The sequence below is a fragment of the Python bivittatus genome, unplaced genomic scaffold, assembly GCF_059951505.1.
Source record: "Python bivittatus isolate LINGU-HERP-01145 unplaced genomic scaffold, Pbiv_v1 ctg000190_np1212, whole genome shotgun sequence".
Taxonomy (NCBI): domain Eukaryota; kingdom Metazoa; phylum Chordata; class Lepidosauria; order Squamata; family Pythonidae; genus Python; species Python bivittatus.
This window is the reverse complement of record NW_028277042.1, coordinates 2,559,341-2,576,087: the sequence shown is the minus strand read 5'-3', so window position 1 is coordinate 2,576,087 and position 16,747 is coordinate 2,559,341. Positions and strand designations below refer to the sequence as shown.

The window sequence follows — 16,747 nt, the reverse complement described above, 5'->3', positions numbered from 1 at the left end:
CCCTGTAAACAGGGATTACAACAGTATAACAGAATAAGAAATGGTGAATGGATCTGTGAGGAAAGTGAAGGGCAGAACTGGACTATATATATATATATAGGTAAGGTGTTATGGTAAGACTGGGCTACAAGAAGTCCAGAGGACCATCAGGTGCAAGAAAGAGAGCTTCTGTATCTTTTCACTGCCATCCACTGGTTATATGGACTTTGCAGCCAGATATGATAGCCATACTCCAAAGTCTTAGTCCAATATCTTAACCAGTATGTGACACACAAAGCCATCTAGGAATGCTTGTAATTTTGGGAGAATTTCTGAAAATCACAGTAAGTGGAGAATTGATGAAAATGATAGGATTGCAACATCTCAAGAAGCCTCCAGGGCCATATCTATCACCTAGTTGCCTTCCCATTCAGTTAATTCCCAACAGAGACCTAAATCCCCATCTGAACTTCTAACTAGTATTAGAATACACCCAAGGAATGCCACATGTCCTGCATTTAGAAAGTGCACCCTCCCACCAGTCTTTCTGTTCTTCATTTTTATTTGCCACCCTGGTTTCTAGGCCTACAAACGCTTTGTTCCCCACCCTCAAAGCCAGTATCCGCTGGCATGTTCTCTGTTCATTGGGTGTCTTGTAAGTCCTGCTTTGCAATGGGAGAACGCCTACAGGCATCTGGGCCAGCAGCTCCTTTCTCCGCCTTCCAGATCCGGCTCAACACATCTGCCATCTCACTCTGTCTCCACCTGTCTGGAGCAGGTCCTCGGTTGCTTCAGCAGGAAGTAGCGGTGAAAGAGCCTTGGCTGATTTTAGAAGCTAAGCAGGGTTGGCATTGGGAAGGAGGACCATCTGGGATTTTTAGAGCTGTAGGCTAGGTTGAGAAATTTTTAAAAAAGCATTCTGAAAGAAGGCAATGCAAGCTGTTTTTGTATCATGTTAACAAAACTGCACAATGTCACCAGGAGTCAAGCTTGACTCAAAGGAGATTTTACTTTTTATCTGGCAGGTAATTACTCCTGGAAGCCCTGACTTAGATTCTGGCTTTTTGCACTCTTGCATCCCATCTCCTATGTCCATGTCTGGTTACTGATGCATCTCCCAGTCAGAGCGTCTTTTCCCTGCAGACCAAGGTAAGTAAATTCCTTCTTTTCCCCCTCCATCTTTCTTCTTCCCTCTTTCTTTTTCTCCCCAATTTCTTCCCTTCGCATCAGAGATAACTTTTTGAGCTATCACTCACCCACTCACTTTACCTCTTGAAAACCTTCACTTCTTTTCTGTTTTCCCCTGCCAATAGTTTTCAGGGATGGCCTCTTACTTAAACTGAAAAAATTGGCCCAAACTCCTGAGCTGCTTCTCCTGGAGTGGAGGTGCTGCAGCCTGTCTTCAACAAGGTAGATCTGTAGGTTGTCCTAGCACAGGAGTGCACCTTCCCAGGCCCAAATCGCCTCTAAGTGTTGTCCATGAATCATAACTTTTAACACGGTCAAAGGAGGACATGATTGAGTACTCGGGGCATGACCATACAGGTGTGTCTGCCAGGGCGGAGTCATGAAAGTCAAGATGGGGCCACACCCATGTGGTTGAAGCCCCACCCTTTTTTACTTGCAATGATGAAAAAAAGGGGACGGGGCTTTGCTCAGGCCACCGTGGCTGCCATCTTGACTTTTTTTGAACCCTTCTGCCCATATGCCCCAATAACCATATTAATACTATTTCACTGAAGCCATTTTAATTAGCATTAAAATGAAATGAAATGTAGCTTTTGTCCCACCAATAATCATACTGGTCTGATCTGCTCCTACCAATTTTGGAAATGGATCTTCTGAATTCTCCCGCCCACCGCAAGGCGAAGAATGGCCCTTAGCTGCAAACAGTTGCGCATTCATGCCCCAGCCAAGGGGGACATATCTGTCCTCCTATCATTATATTCAGAAGATTTATTCCCAGAAGAAAAAGCTATCAAGAGAGACATGTTGTCTGGCCCATGCTTGGCAACCCTTATAATCAACAAGATCTCTGGCGCTATACACTGATTTCCCCACTGGGTTTAATTTGAGTTTTCCATGGTTTCCAGTGTTCACCCTTCTCTGTACAATGCCTCCAGCTGTCTCCATTCAGAGCACACACAAAAGTTCCTGCCACTCCTGTTGTACTGAAAAGAGGCAACACCCCTTATTATTTCAGATAATTGGCAAAGCGCTTGAACCCCCCCCCCCGCAACTCTTCTTTTGAGGAGAGGGACAGGAAGGAAGGAAGAAGGAAGGAAGAAGAGAGACTACCTTGATATTGCCTGGAATACAGTACGCTTTACGGGCTTAGGATGCTATTCTCAAGGGGAGAAGTCCCAACCTGGTGCAGCCATCAACTTCTCACTGCTGTCAGGAGCTGGCTCGTCCTGTTGGCTTAGCCACCTGAGTATGGAAGATTTAGTGAGAGTTTAATTCTCAGGCTGGCTAGCAAGAAGCATTTAGCACACATCCCCAACACAGGTGTAGAGAGCAAGGAAGATGACCTTGGCGGAAATATGCAAGAACCATTTTCTAGGCAAAAGGGGCTGGAACATTGTTTAAGACCAGAGAAACAAGATAACATTTGGAAGCGGCTCGGCAGATGCCTCCCCAAGGGAGGGAGGGAGGAAGGTCCAGCACAATCCAACTTGCAAGATGATGATGATGATGATGATGATGATGATGATGGCCAATTCCAATAAAAGGAATTTTAGCCTTCCTGTGGAGTTGATTTCCTGGTCTGGTCTACCTCATGGGGCTGACAGTTGGTGACAGAAATCAATATCCAAGCCATGAATGCCTTGAGAAGGTACTTGCTTGCAGACAGAAAGTCCCAAGTTCAAATGCTGACATCCCCAGGAAAGGCTGGAGAAATGGCTGCCTAACCTTGAAAGCTGTTACTTTTCAGGGACCCAGATGCAAACATTGCAGCACACTATGGTTTCTTAAAACCATAATTTACTGAATTCTCATATGTCAAGCAATAAACCATAGTTTACCACTACAATGGCAGGCTTCACATACAGGTAGTCCTCGTTTAGCAACTGCCTCATTTAATGACCATTCACAGTTATGTGATGACAAAGTAACTTTGCGACCAATCCTTACCTTCATGACTTTTGCAGGTCTGTCAAACAGTGTTTCTCAATCTCAGCAACTTTAAGATGTATGGCTGGCTGGAGAATTCTGGGAGTTGAAATCCATACATCTTAAAGTTGCTGAGATTGAGAAACACGGCTGTAAAGCAAAGGAAAGCTGAAGGAAGATTATAAGCTCAGTTGTGGTTTCACTTGGTGCCCGTTTTGCTTAATGACCGAGTTGCTGGTCCCAATTATGGTCACTAAATGAGGACTACCTGTAATATCTAACAAATCAAACCAAACAATCCCAAACCTTCAGCAGCATCCACAGTCCCTCCCTGCTTCTGTCTCAATTGCAAAAGCAACATTGTGCCATTACACTTCAAGGACCTCCCATTTGGGATATGAGATGTTGCAACAGATGTAGAAAAGGGGTGGAACTTGACTCACGATGCTGCAACACTGCTGGGGCCAGTCTGACCCCTCTTGTCCACACACCCCTGTCCCCAGATGCAGCTGCTGCAGCAAATTCTAGACCCAGCAAACCCTGGATTATGACAGCCCAACCAGTGTGGATGTTAGGGTGGAGCCCAGTAAGGGGATACCTTGATGTGTGGGAGAATGTTGCCCCGGGACCACCAGGAGTTTTTATTGTGGTTACTTGTTTTTTTACTGTTTTTATTGTCTTGTGGGCCACCCAGGGTTAGGGTCCATAATATGGGCAGCTGTACAAGTCTTATAAGCAAACAAATAAACTGAGGCAGCTGAGCAGCGTGGCAGGCTGGTGCGAAAAGAAGCCTTTGCAATCTTGGGTTGCATCAACAGAGGTACGGTGTCAAGATCATGAGTTGTGATGGTTCTGCTCTCTGCTGCACTGGCCCACTTGCGGTCACCACAATACAAGAGGGATGCTGAGGAACTGGACAGAGAGCAGAGAAGAGCAACAAAGATGGTGAGGGGCTTGGAGGCTCAGTCCTATGAAGAATGGTTAAAGGAACTGGGTATGTTTAGCCTAAGGAAAAGAAGCCTAAGGGGAGACATGATAGCAATCTTCTAATATATTAAGAGATGCCACAGGGAAGAAGGGGTGGATCTGTTCTGTGTGATGCCCAAGGGTAGGACAAGAATCCATGGGTGGAAACTATCCAAAAACAGATCCAAACTTGAAATTAGGAGGAATTTCCTGACCGTGAGGGCTCTTAAGCAGCGGAACAGCCTGCCTCCTGGAGTTACGGGTGCTCCATCACTGGAGTATTCAAACATAGATTGGATAGCCATTTGTCTGAGGTGGTCTGAGGATTCCTGCCCTGGACAGAGGGTTGGACTAGAAGACCTCAGAAGTCCCTTCCAGCCCTATGATTCTATGATGATTCAGTTCCGGAGTTAATTTTTGATTTTTTTTTTAAATTTAAACTGGGGATGAAGAGAAGTGGGGACCTGTAACTAAGTGTTGCAGCACAGAATGCAGCTGGTTCCATTCTCCCTCCTGCTTAGCTTTCTGCTTTCCCACTGCCAATAGTCCTCACTGTTTCTTCATCCCAAGTTAGATCCTCACTAAACTGATCCAAGGTGACATGTGGAAGCGATTCCCTCTGAAACTATTTTCCCCAAAGGTTTTCTTTGGCATGTCTGCCTCCTCAAGGTCTGCCCCTTCGCAGGGCGGGTGAAGAACTCAGCTTATGCAGCAGAAATAGCCAAGAATTTCATTTGCTCAAGGCTGTCTCAGCAGCACAGCCCGCAAACCTTCAAGCGTGGAAGACTGCATCTTGAATTTTGAAGCAGCTTAGTCTTCTTTGAGTCTGAGCCTCAGTTTGCAGTTGGGTCCTGGCTGGTAGGAAATCTCAGGGTTTTTTTAGGGGAAGTAAAACTCTCACATCCACTCTGAAAGTCAAACACACGGGTCAAAGGTTTGGCATCAAATGCTGCTGGACAGAGTTTGCACGGCTTGTTTATAAATAGCACGGAGCCAAGGTAGTTCAGTCCCTCAGTCCCTGGAAACTGGGACTGCGGTGACAGCCTTGCACTTTGAAGGTTGGTTGTTTTTGCTTTTTTAATGAAGACATTTGGCAGGAAATCATCAGAAGCACGTGGTGGCCATTTGGGCCTTCCAGCACGTTGCAAAGAAAAGATACCAAACCTGAATTACTAACATGATTCAACGAAGTGACCCATGTACCACAATCCTCTTGTGCAACTGTTTGATAAAAGTTATAGATTAACTCTCAGGGTTGGGTCAGGAGTGTGAGTTCCACGAGCACTACTGAGACCCAAGGTGATTTCAGCCTGGCACAAAAGCAAAGTATGGTCTCTTCCCCGTTCTTTCCGATAGCAAACTTTTCCTCAAACCAGAATTTTCCAAGTATGTTGGATGGTATCTAGCATGACTGGGGACCATCTTGGTTGAGGAATGAGGACGTTTCAGGACAACGCATTTAAAGAGCATCCAACACGTGTAAAACCATTGCCAGTTCATGGAAGGTCAAGGATTAGTCCATGCATAAGGACATTTTTTTAAAAATTCCCACATTTTACTTACATTTTTAAAGCTTTAGCTTTAGACAAAGATTATAACAAAAACATTAATTAATAACATATTAATCATGATAGTAATGGGAAGAAGAGATCATTTGTTGTATAATGTATAACTAAGAAAATGACATCCGTGCTTCAAAAATAATAACAAATCAATAGCTCAGTCCCTTATTAATAAACCTGGAAAGGACTAATTAGCTTCCTTACCTCCTCTTTAATAGTCTCACTTGCTAATAAATGCATGGCAGTGTGCCAGAATTCGTACTTCCTCCTTTTTGTTAAAACAAGTTTACGAACCACTCAGCCTTGATCTAAAGCCTCGCCTTCACCCTACCTCCATTGCCTTTTCCAGAGCTGTTGACATAAAAATATTGCAGGCAGGCAGCCGGTGGAGGCCTGCAGATGGCAAATATCCTAACCCATTGGAGGATCAATCTGACCAATTTGATCTGATTGTGCCTTCAGGCCTGATGCTGTGACTCAGCAGAATGAACCAAGCCATCAGAGGATGCGCGTGACTCACTTTCTGTCTTTGCGCGTGACTCACTTTCCGTCTTTGCTTCCTCCAAACTGGAAGACAAGTAGGTACAGTAAGGGTGCAGATTTTTCTCATGCCCAAGGGCTATACTTGATCTTTGAATGGTATTCGGGCACACCCAAAAGTAGTAAGTGGAGCCAACAAAAAAAGATCGATTTCATTTTAGCTGTATTTAATAATGACGTGATTATTAGGGTTATGCAGATCTGTGGATTCAGCTTCCAAAAGGTGCTCCAGGGCATGGAGGGAACAGCATAAATGATATCCCGCTTTTTAAAGCAGCTGTATTTTTTTCCGGGATTTTGAAGCTCGGCTGCTCTGTGATATTGGAAAGAGATGCAGCTGCTTTGAAGAGTTGAGGCAGATGCCATGTTTGCAGTCCCGCCTGCTCTGGAGCACGTTCTTGGAATCAAATCTGAAATGATGTTTAGCCCAACCAATTCGTCTCCAACCATGCACTGAATAATTTTCCCATTAAAAATGTGGGGATAATAAAAATTAAAAATAATGCTCTCCTGTTAAAAAATCTGCTCCAGTTTCATAATTTGGGAGTTGCGGGGAGGATGGGGCTTTGGAGTGAGAATTTGAGATCATAATTGAGGAGAACAAGATTGAAACCCTCTACTCATGAAGATCTCCAGATGAACTGGAGCAAGGAGGCAGGAGGAATTTAGCAAACGTTTAGGAAAAAAGCATACTCTCTTATCTAGGGTTTTAACTGTTCTAATGATGCTGATTTTACATTTTGATTTCAGTTGCCTTGATTTTCTTGTTATGATTTAAACTGTGCATTTTTTAAATTGTCGAGGGCCACCTTGAGTGTCATACAAAGAGAAAGACAGGATATAATTTCAGGAATAAATGCATACAGTGAAATAGCCATGTCCTCAGCAAGCCATGTGTGCTCCCATGTTAAGGCCTAGTCGAGCTCAGGAAACAGCAGACAAGCTTTCTTAGAGGACAAGAGAAGTGAAAGCGACCCCCTCCCTCCTCATGAGGCACGTGGGCCGGATTCACACAACCCACTAACCCTTAAACCTGGCTTAACAAGCCTGCGTGCTCATAACATTCTGTGCCCAACAAATAAATCCTATTATGGACGGCCTAGTTGACACAGCATGTTAAGACAACAGCTAGGTTCCCACAACACATTGAATCAAAAATTACTAAGCCCCATTTCAGTTGTGCTTACCATGTTGTGGAAATTCAGTGAACCGAGGAGATACGGTGTTGTTACCACTAACTTAAGGTTTGGCATCAGGCGAAGAAGCATGCTGTTGAACTCACTTTTTGTTTTCTGCTAATTTTTTTCCTGGACGTGAAAAAAAGGCCATTTCTTCTTTCCCCACCTTGCTTGGCTTAAAACAAGCTCAGTGCTTCTACTGGAGTCATACTGGCTATGATCTTATCTGTCATCCTTATTCTCGATATGCATTACGGCTTTTGCAAGGTCACTTTATGGAATTCAAGCACAGACATGTTACAATCCTGTTGGCCACCATACATTGCAAACATACCAGAGCTATAAGTCTCTCCCTTCCTGGTACTCTCCTGAAGTTTTAGCCTTCAACTCCTAACTTTCTCATTCTGGGTTCAAACATCTGGAAGACATTGGGTCTGAAAAGGCTGACCAAAAGATTGTTTTCCTTCCCAAAATGGGCACAAATGCCCATTGGTCACTGTACCACCAGATGGTCATCAGATGGTCCAAAATCTTGCCAAAGCAAAGTAACCAAACTTTGGCAACAGTTTTTAAAACTGGTATGTAGTTTCTAAGGATGAAAATGGAAGCTGATTTCTTGCCAGAGTCCTCCTGCACCCAGGCACGTCCTTATTTTTGAAAAATAAATGGGAAAAATGTTGCATGGCAGAAAATTAGCCTGTAATGTGACACAATTTTGAGGGACAGGGGACCCTCTATGACTTGTGGATGTGGGTTCCTCACCTCTGTTTTTTCATTATTAATATTATTTGTGCCTTTGAGTCAGTTTTTGACTCCTGGCAACTGCCTGGTCTAGTCCCTGCAGTTTTCTTGGCAAGATTTTGGAAGCGGTTTGCCATTGCCTGCTTCCTAGGGCTGAGAGAGAATGACTGGCTCAAGGTCACCCGATTGACTTCATGCCTAACATAGGACTAACTCATAGTCTTCCGGTTTCTAGCCTGGTGCCTTAACCACTACACTAAACTGTCTCTCCACCTCTGGTCTATATTAGGGAAAATAGATATTCCCCATAATATAAGGCAACCTGTACACTATTTTCACAAATATATATGAATTTATATACATTCATGCGTTTTAAATTGTTGGCAAACTTTATTGCCAAACTTGGAGGACTAAAAAGTTTGAAGAAGTGTTACATTTATGGGTTAAAAAAAATGCAAATTGAGATAATCTTGCATTCAGATGCAAAATAATAAAATATTCCCATCATCCATACCAGTGGATAGACCATGGTGGATGTTCTTGATTTTCCATATGCTCATCCCAGTCCCCTCAATCTCTCTTCATTCTCTTACCCCCTTCTCCCAAAATCATGGTAGTGAAGTGGATTCTTGGGGGTCCCAGTGGAAATATTGTCCCTACCCGGACACACAGGAGAAATGGGAACAGCTTTCAAACCAGCCACGTGAGCCTTGCCAAAAAAGGAAAAAGAAAAAAAAAGCATGACTATGTTAACAGTTCCTCTGAAATGCTTGGCACAGCAGCCCTGTTGTCCAAAATGAATGTGCAACACTGTGTTGAGTCAGAACTGCAGCTGATATACCGTAATCATTGGGCTGCACTTGCCAGGTGCATCCATTCAGAATCGCATGTGAGAAGAAAAGCATATAAATAGTTTAAATAAACAAAGAGCACAGACCAAAATCTCAGCTCCTTGCAGTTCTTTGCCAGCCATCTCCAATATCCAGCTGTAGTGCCCCTCTCTCCCAGTCTCAAAACAGCCCCTTTCTGTCACTAAGCCTTTCATCCAACGTAATTCCTGCATTCCTTTTACGAAGAACACACACACCATTTATCAGCTAACAACAATATGTTGCAACTCCCAATTATCTAATGAGCACTTACCGCATTAGAGTATGCATGGAGTCCATGAGGATCCAGCTTGGCCCTGATGTTTCAAGGATGGAGGGAATGTGTTATGGAGGGGAAGCACTAGAAGATTGCCAAGTTCCTGATCTGTAATTTTCAAATCTGTCAACTCATCTAGAAGATTGCAAGGACATTGCAAGTTTCAGGTGTGGAGGAGTCAAGAGTGCTCAAACATGGGCAACTGAGCATTGCAGTAAGTTCTCAGGAGGGCAGCACCTGGTTGACTTTGTTTGGGACTGGAAGCTAAGTAGCATCAGCCCTGGTTAATACGTTGACAGGAGACCACCTATGGCTGTAGACTAGCCTGAGAAGTCCAACAAACCTTCTGGAAGGAGCCCATGGCAAATTACCTCCACACTGTTGTCAAAGAGAGAACAATAGAAGCGAATATGTGTAGCTCAGGGTTGAACCGTGGAGTCATTGGGGTTCTCTGAGCTTGGTTGTTTTCTTGCAAAGATTTTGTTACCCGGCTAGGTAACATCTTCAGTGCACTGAAGGAGCACTGAAGATGTTACCTAGCTGGGTAACAAAACATTTGCAAGAAAACAGCCAAGCTCAGAGAACCCCAAGGACTCCAAAGAGAGAACAGGAATGGGTCCAATGAAGTCAACAGAAAACAAGCTCTGTTTGAAGGAAACTATTTCTCTCTCTCTCTCTCTCTCTCTCTCTCTCTCTCTCTCTCTCTCTCTTTCTTTCTTTCTTTCGTGCCATGGATGCAAAATGACTCATACATTGTTTTCCTTCCCTGAAAATGAAGACTTTTCAGTTCTGCTTTAAATGATTCATTCCCCAGGAAGACAGGTGGAGAAAAATACCCTAAGAAGCCAGTACTTTGATAACAACTACACATGCTAAATAGGAGCCAGCCAGGCAGCCAACAAACTGACAATACTACACAGCAACGTTAAGTTAAATTCAGCCAAACAAGGAGAGCCAGGGTATCTTTGCCAATGCCTAAGACGGCTTCTTACTTAGTAAGAAGATTCACACACCCCCTCTGTCACAATATGATCCCAGTCATAGCCTGCTAAAAGAGACAAACCCATTATTTCCTAGCAGGCTGATGTGGTGTATATTTCTCCTCCCAGCTGGTTATGTGTCCAGGTTAATTAGCCATCATTTTCCTCATGTCGTTCTGCAGAGCGCTCTCTGCGCTGCTGATGTTCTGCCTTTGGATCACAAGGGGGAAAAAACAGGGAAACTCTGGAGCTGAATCTGAGCACAATTAAGGACGATCTGGCTGGTGCAGAGGATATCATAGACAGAATCATCAAGTTATAGAGAGGGAAGGGACCACAAAGTAATCTAAGCCTAACCCTTCTGCAGGGTCCAGGAAAACCAGTTAAACTATCCTTAAGATGTGGTTGTCCAGCCTCTTCTTAAAAACCTCCAGAGGTGAAGAACCCAAAACCTCTATACTGTTCCATTGTTGAACCAAGCTTAGAGTCAGAAAGTTTCTCTTTATATTGAAATGAAACTTAATTAGCTGCAACTTATACCTATTATTTCTGCTTCTAGTAGTGGCCTTGTTATTTCTGCCTATGTAGCGGGTAGCTGGCCAGGAGTGGCATGTTGGAGCTAGAATGGCCTTGACCCTTCCAACGCCACTCTTTGGCCCTGTCTCCTTCCTGCCTGATACCTGGTATAGCTTCTGGTTATGTCATACTTCCATTGCCACCACCTAACTTCCTGGAGGAAGGAAATATCTTGACCAGATGCTGCTTCTTAATAAGGACATGGGAGAGAAATGGGGCTGCCTCAGCCTGCCCATCTTAGTCATCCATAAACTGGGAATGATGATGATAATAAACAAACACTTGTTGGGCACACGTTATATCTGAAGACATACTTGGGTAATTCCTAGGTACCTGTCTGGATCTCAGATTTCCAACAAACACCAATCAAATGTGTGATTCTTTTTGTCTCTACTGTTATTTCTTGTTGAATAAAAACCAGGAGGAGGAGGAGGAGGAGAACCAATTCTATAGCATCACCACTTTTATACTTGAAAGAAATCTTTTCTATCTCATATCCATATTTATCTGGATTATTTTTAATTGGCATGAAAATGGGCAAATTCTTCTTGTTGTTCAGTCATTAAGTCGTGTCCGACTCTTCATGACCCCATGAACCATATTGCGCCAGGCCTTCCTGTCCTTCACTGCCTCCCTGAATTTGCTCAGTTTCATGCTCATTGCTTCAGTGATGCTATCTAACCATCTCATCCTCTGCTGTCCTCTTCTCCTTTTGCCTTCAGTCTTTCCCAGCATCAGGATAATTGTCTGTCTTTTTTCTCAGGAGTTGCTGCAAAATTGTTGCAGCCAGCGCTCTCTGCTTTGGCTTACGTTGTTGAATTCTGATTAAGACAGTTGCAAACTTATTACCGTCTCATGTGGGTTCCCTTCAGTGAAATCAAGGGGACCCACGTATCATTGTGCAAAAAGCAATTTATCTTGTCTTGTCCAAAGAGTCCTCTCTTCACATTAGGTGACCAAAGTATCTGAGCTTGAGCTTCATTATCAAGGGCAAATTCTACCCTCCACCCAGATGTATTTCTACATATAGCAAACACAGTTCTCTGTTTGTACATGGATTTTTGTCTACTTTTAGGACAGCTGTGCTAGAACATTGGGGAATTGTGAAAATGGGAGGACCACTAACTTTTCCTGCATGTCTTGCCATTGTCTTCAAAGGTGAGGTCAGGACATGCTTAGAACCTCTGTTTTGTTTCATAATGATGTGCTTTGTTATGGCATGAATTCTCTTCTCCGCTCCTTCTGTAACTAAGATGTCATTAAGATTCTGTAGTACAAACAAACTCAGAATAGTACTTAAGTTGGGAAGGGATAATGCTAAATGACAGGTAATGTTGTTACATACAGTCTGGGCCAAGCTACCCCTACACACAATACCATGATTGTCATAGTGGAAACTGAGAAAAGACTTGCATAATTCCTTAAGTACAGTTTCATCACATGTCATGTTGCAGTAATAGGGGTAATGAAGTCACTGTTTAGACAGCACACACTCATGGATACTTGCATGTTTAGACAGCACACGCTCATGGATACCTGCACTGACAGAAACAGCAAGAAGATGGAAGCACGTGCTTCAACGATCCTTAATTGTTCCTGTTTTATGTATCTTTTGGCACTGTCACCTTGTGTTCTTGGGGCAACACTCACAGACACACACCCTTGCAAATCCTGCTCAAGGTCCTGCCCAGCCTCTCTTTAAAAGATCTTTTTTTAAATGTGGTCCAGCCTTTGAGGGTTGTTGAGTTCTCATCATGACCCAACATCAATAATAATAATAATAACATCAACAACAACATCTGCCTATCCCAGGTCCTTGGGAAGGACTTAATAGGTGGATAAAAATGCCAAATCCAGTCTAAACATCTGGCTGACTGGACGAGCAACCTTCTCCTTCTCCTTCTCCTTCTCCTTCTCCTTCTCCTTCTCCTTCTCCTTCTCCTTCTCCTTCTCCTTCTCCTTCTCCTTCTCCTCCTCCTCCTCCTTGGCAGTGCCATGTAAGAAAAATGCTTTCTATTGTCTGTTCTAAATCTCCTTTATTGGAAGACCTCTGATCCCTCTGTTTGGAGAGAGGGAGAAAAACATTTCTTTCTCCATGTCAGGCATACTTTTACACATCTGGATCATGTTCCCCTCAGTTGCCTTTTTTCCAGGCTAAACAACCCTAAACATTCTAGATTTTTCTCATAAGGAAACTGTTAAGAGTCCGTAATAGTTTTGATTGTACTCTTTGGCAATTTTTCCAGTTCTATTGCAGATTAATAAATGTGGTAACTAGAACTGTACACCATAGTCCAGATGTGGATATAGATTTCTGTAAGTGCATTACAAAGTTGGCAATTTTATTTTCAATCTCTTTTCCTAATTATCCTGTGTTTTTGTCCACAGCTGCTCCATCCTAAGTCAACATCTTTATTGAGCCATCCATGACCACCTCCAGATCTTTTTCCTGGTTAGAAAGACAGCTCTGAACTCATCAGAATACACTGAAGCTTTTTCTTCTAATGCACATCACTTTACACTTATGTAAATCAAACTGCATTTGCCACTTGATTGACCATTCAACCTGTTTAAAGAGATTCTCTTTACAATCGTTTTTAATATCATTTGCATATTTGATTTCCTGCATACTTGACCTCCTCATTATTGACCCTTAACAAAGTTTCTTGTTGTGAAAAATGATTCGTAATGAAGAGACTCCAAAACCTATTTCAGATTATCTTGCAAGTACAGATATTGTCTATTGTCGTTACAGCACAGACAGTCCCAAAGAACACGATCATCTACTTTTAATGGCACAGATGTCACACGGTCCTGGTGCAACTCTTCCCAGTTCGAAGAGGAGATGGCTTGAGAGGGCACAATGACCTGATGATGCTTCTAAAATGCTGACCTGCTCAATTCATCCCTCCTGACCTTTGAAAGAATTCAAATTAGAGCAAAGGTGAACAGATTGAAGCCTACCAGCATTGGTGGATCAGAAATAGACATGTCATTCCAATATACCTTTTATAGAAGTAGGTGCAACACAATGTGGTAGTCCCATTTGTCTCTTTGCCCAGCATGAATTCTGCCACCCAAGTCCTAAACAGATATTCTTGTATAGACCTTGTCAAACAAAGCAGTAAAATAATAGTTTCTTTATGCTTGCTTTATCATATTTATACTGGAGTAGACAACCTTTTCACAGACCAGTTTTGGGGAAGGCTTAAAGACTTCATTTCAGTTTTGGTTGGGACAAAGATAAAGCAGAGAGAGTTAGAAGAGGAGGAGAATGAGGAGACTTCCAAAATAAACAAGGATATAAGTTACATACACCTTTCCCCTGTAAGCCTGTTGATTATGACTTGAATAAATTGCTTAGAGTCTCACTAGACTTAATGTGACTTGTTCTCAGGTAAGCATTTATAACAGCAGTCTCCTTACAGAGAATGAAACAATAAACTCACACGCAAATAATAGAACAGCAGCATCTTCCAAACCCCTAAACAGCAGATAAATTGCTTTTTGCACAATGATACGTGGGTCCCCTTGATTTCACTGAAGGGAACCCACATGAGAAGGTAATAAGTTTGCAACTGTCTTAATCAGAATTCAACAACGTAAGCCAAAGCAGAGAGCGCTGGCTGCAACAATTTTGCAGCATCTCCTGAGAAAGAAGACAGACAATTATCCTTCTCCATCCTTCTGATCGTTGATTTATCAGATAGAAACAGAATACTGTGGAGTCCTTGGGGTTCTCTGAGCTTGGTTCTTTTCTTGCAAACATTTTGTTACCCAGCTAGGTCACATCTTCAGTGCTAGAATGGAATGGGGTTTCTGTTTATATACAGTGGCTTGCTCTGTCAGTGTTGGTGGGGGTGGGGGTTTTGTTTTATTTTTTCCCCTCTGGTAGTTCCTTGATTAGGTTATTGTTTACTGCCTGATTGTATGTCTGATGGTAATCTTGGTGTTAATCTCTGCTTATCTGGGTGATGATTGCTGGTGAGGAGATGTTCTGGTCTTTTTGTTTCCTTTTAATTGTCTCTTTTGAATAGTGTGTAGATGTTGTTTATCTCTGTGTGCCTGTTGAGGGCTGCCTTGTCTGAATACCAAGCTTCCAGGAATTCCCTCGCATTTTTGGATTTAGCTTGGTCTAAGATGCTGACAGTTTCCCAGTTGAAACTATGGTTAAGTCTGTCCATGTGTTGTGAGATTATGGAGTTTTCATTGTGTCTTCTGACTGCTAGTTGGTGTTCATGGATGCGCTCTGCTAGCCTTCTGTTGTTTGTCCTACCTCGTGGTCCTACATAGTGAACACTGTCAGGAAAAACACATTTATCATTTGTGCCTCATCTAGAGTTCAGCAGAAGTTTACCAAGGATAGTTAAGCTTTATATTCCAGATTTCTCTGTCTCACGTTTTGCCATGCAGTTCTGTAATTTTTGTCAAAAAATGTCAGTGTCTGGTATCAGAACAAAACATTTACATCTTGGGATCTAAATCTGAGATCAACAATTGACAGGCTGCTCCTGCATTGTTCAAGGAGAGTGTTCATCTGTTTGTAGAATTTAAAGTGGTTAGTACAACACTTATTAAATGCTGTTGCAAACTACTACCCACCTGGTATCAACTGATGCTGTCTGACATAGCACATACCTTCTTTTACATCGTACTAACATGTCAGACAAATGAGATAGGGAACAATCCTCTTCTTATCATACTACATCATGTGTTTTGCTTAAATTAGTAGAAAGAGAAGTATGTTGAGGAGGAGTAGAATTAGTAGAAGAAGAATTTTGAAATCTATGGAATTAGTAGATGGAGAAGAATTTTTAGAGGTAGTAGAATTAATAGATGGAGAAGAATTTTGTGAACTATAGAATTAGTAGATGAAGAAGAATTCTTTGGTCTGGTAGAATTAATAGATGGAGAAAAAATTTAAAGATTACAGTAACCCCCAGTCACAAGGAATTTATGCTTATTCATCTATTGCATATGCATGAATCCAGTGAAAGTTAAGCAGCTTAATTGTGGGCAATGCTGGAGTCATAAACAGCAGGATTTCCAAGGAGCCGCAACAGAACTTGAACATCTACTGTGATTCCTAACTAAAAAGAACATCTCAAGGAGGGGGAAGTGAATTTTGAGTTTATCCTATTGTTGTCCCTGTGGATTCTGTGTAGATTAAATGTACCAGGTAGAAAAACAACAGAGGTTCTCTCCCACCTTATTGCCAGATACCTGGGCCAATGCCAGGCAAGTTCTTATAAGCAAATGATGGATTAAGTTGAATTCTTAAGTAACTTAGCTAAACTTAGCCTTTATTATATAGCAAATACTTTGATCAATCAAATCTTTATTATGGTCACAGACCAGAAAAAGGAGGGTGGGGTATAGTCAATTAAAAAGCATAGAAGATACACTGGAATTTAAAAGAAAAAAAAATATGAAAAGCTAAAAGTTATAAAACAGAAAGTATATATATAAAAACAAGAGTCTAAAAGAATCTAAAAGGAGGGGTAGGAGCATTAGATGGGCATAGGGAGGATAAAGGTTAGTGCATGGCAGAATATATCAAATTACAGAGCACTCTAGTATGACAAACTAGATACTCATTAAGTATAGTTTATGGCACAGGTCCGATGAATTTTAAGCACTGCTGTGCAGAATCTGGCAACATTATATGTTGTAGCAGGGTTGGTATCTGAAAGCAGCAGGGAGGTGTAGAACTATCCTGTGAGCCCTGGGTATTTATGCAGTAATGCAAATACTTTGAGGTATGTCACAGTGTGTTCTTCTTTCATCTCTTCCTTTCTAATGTTATATATAACTTTAACTGAAAAAAAAAAAGAAACCAAATAAGTATAACGCCCGTAACACTGATATCCGAAATTGGGATTAATATTGTTAGAATATATGCTTTTTTTCTTTTTTTTTCTTCCAATACTTTAAGGAAGTGTTTCTCAACCTTGGGAACTTTAAG

General features: G+C 42.2%; 1 long non-coding RNA gene across 6 annotated transcripts in view; it reads left to right on the top strand.

The window, feature by feature from the left end:
- Positions 1 to 16,747, top strand: part of LOC112541124 (uncharacterized) — a 26,527-nt gene extending 9,780 nt beyond the window's left edge. For 2 of the 6 annotated variants that reach the window (XR_015795248.1, XR_003085154.2), the window contains exons 2-3: positions 1,005 to 1,128; positions 13,171 to 13,529. This is a non-coding gene — a long non-coding RNA (uncharacterized LOC112541124). The other 4 variants (XR_015795246.1, XR_015795245.1, XR_003085155.2 and 1 more) reach the window with 3 other exon arrangements.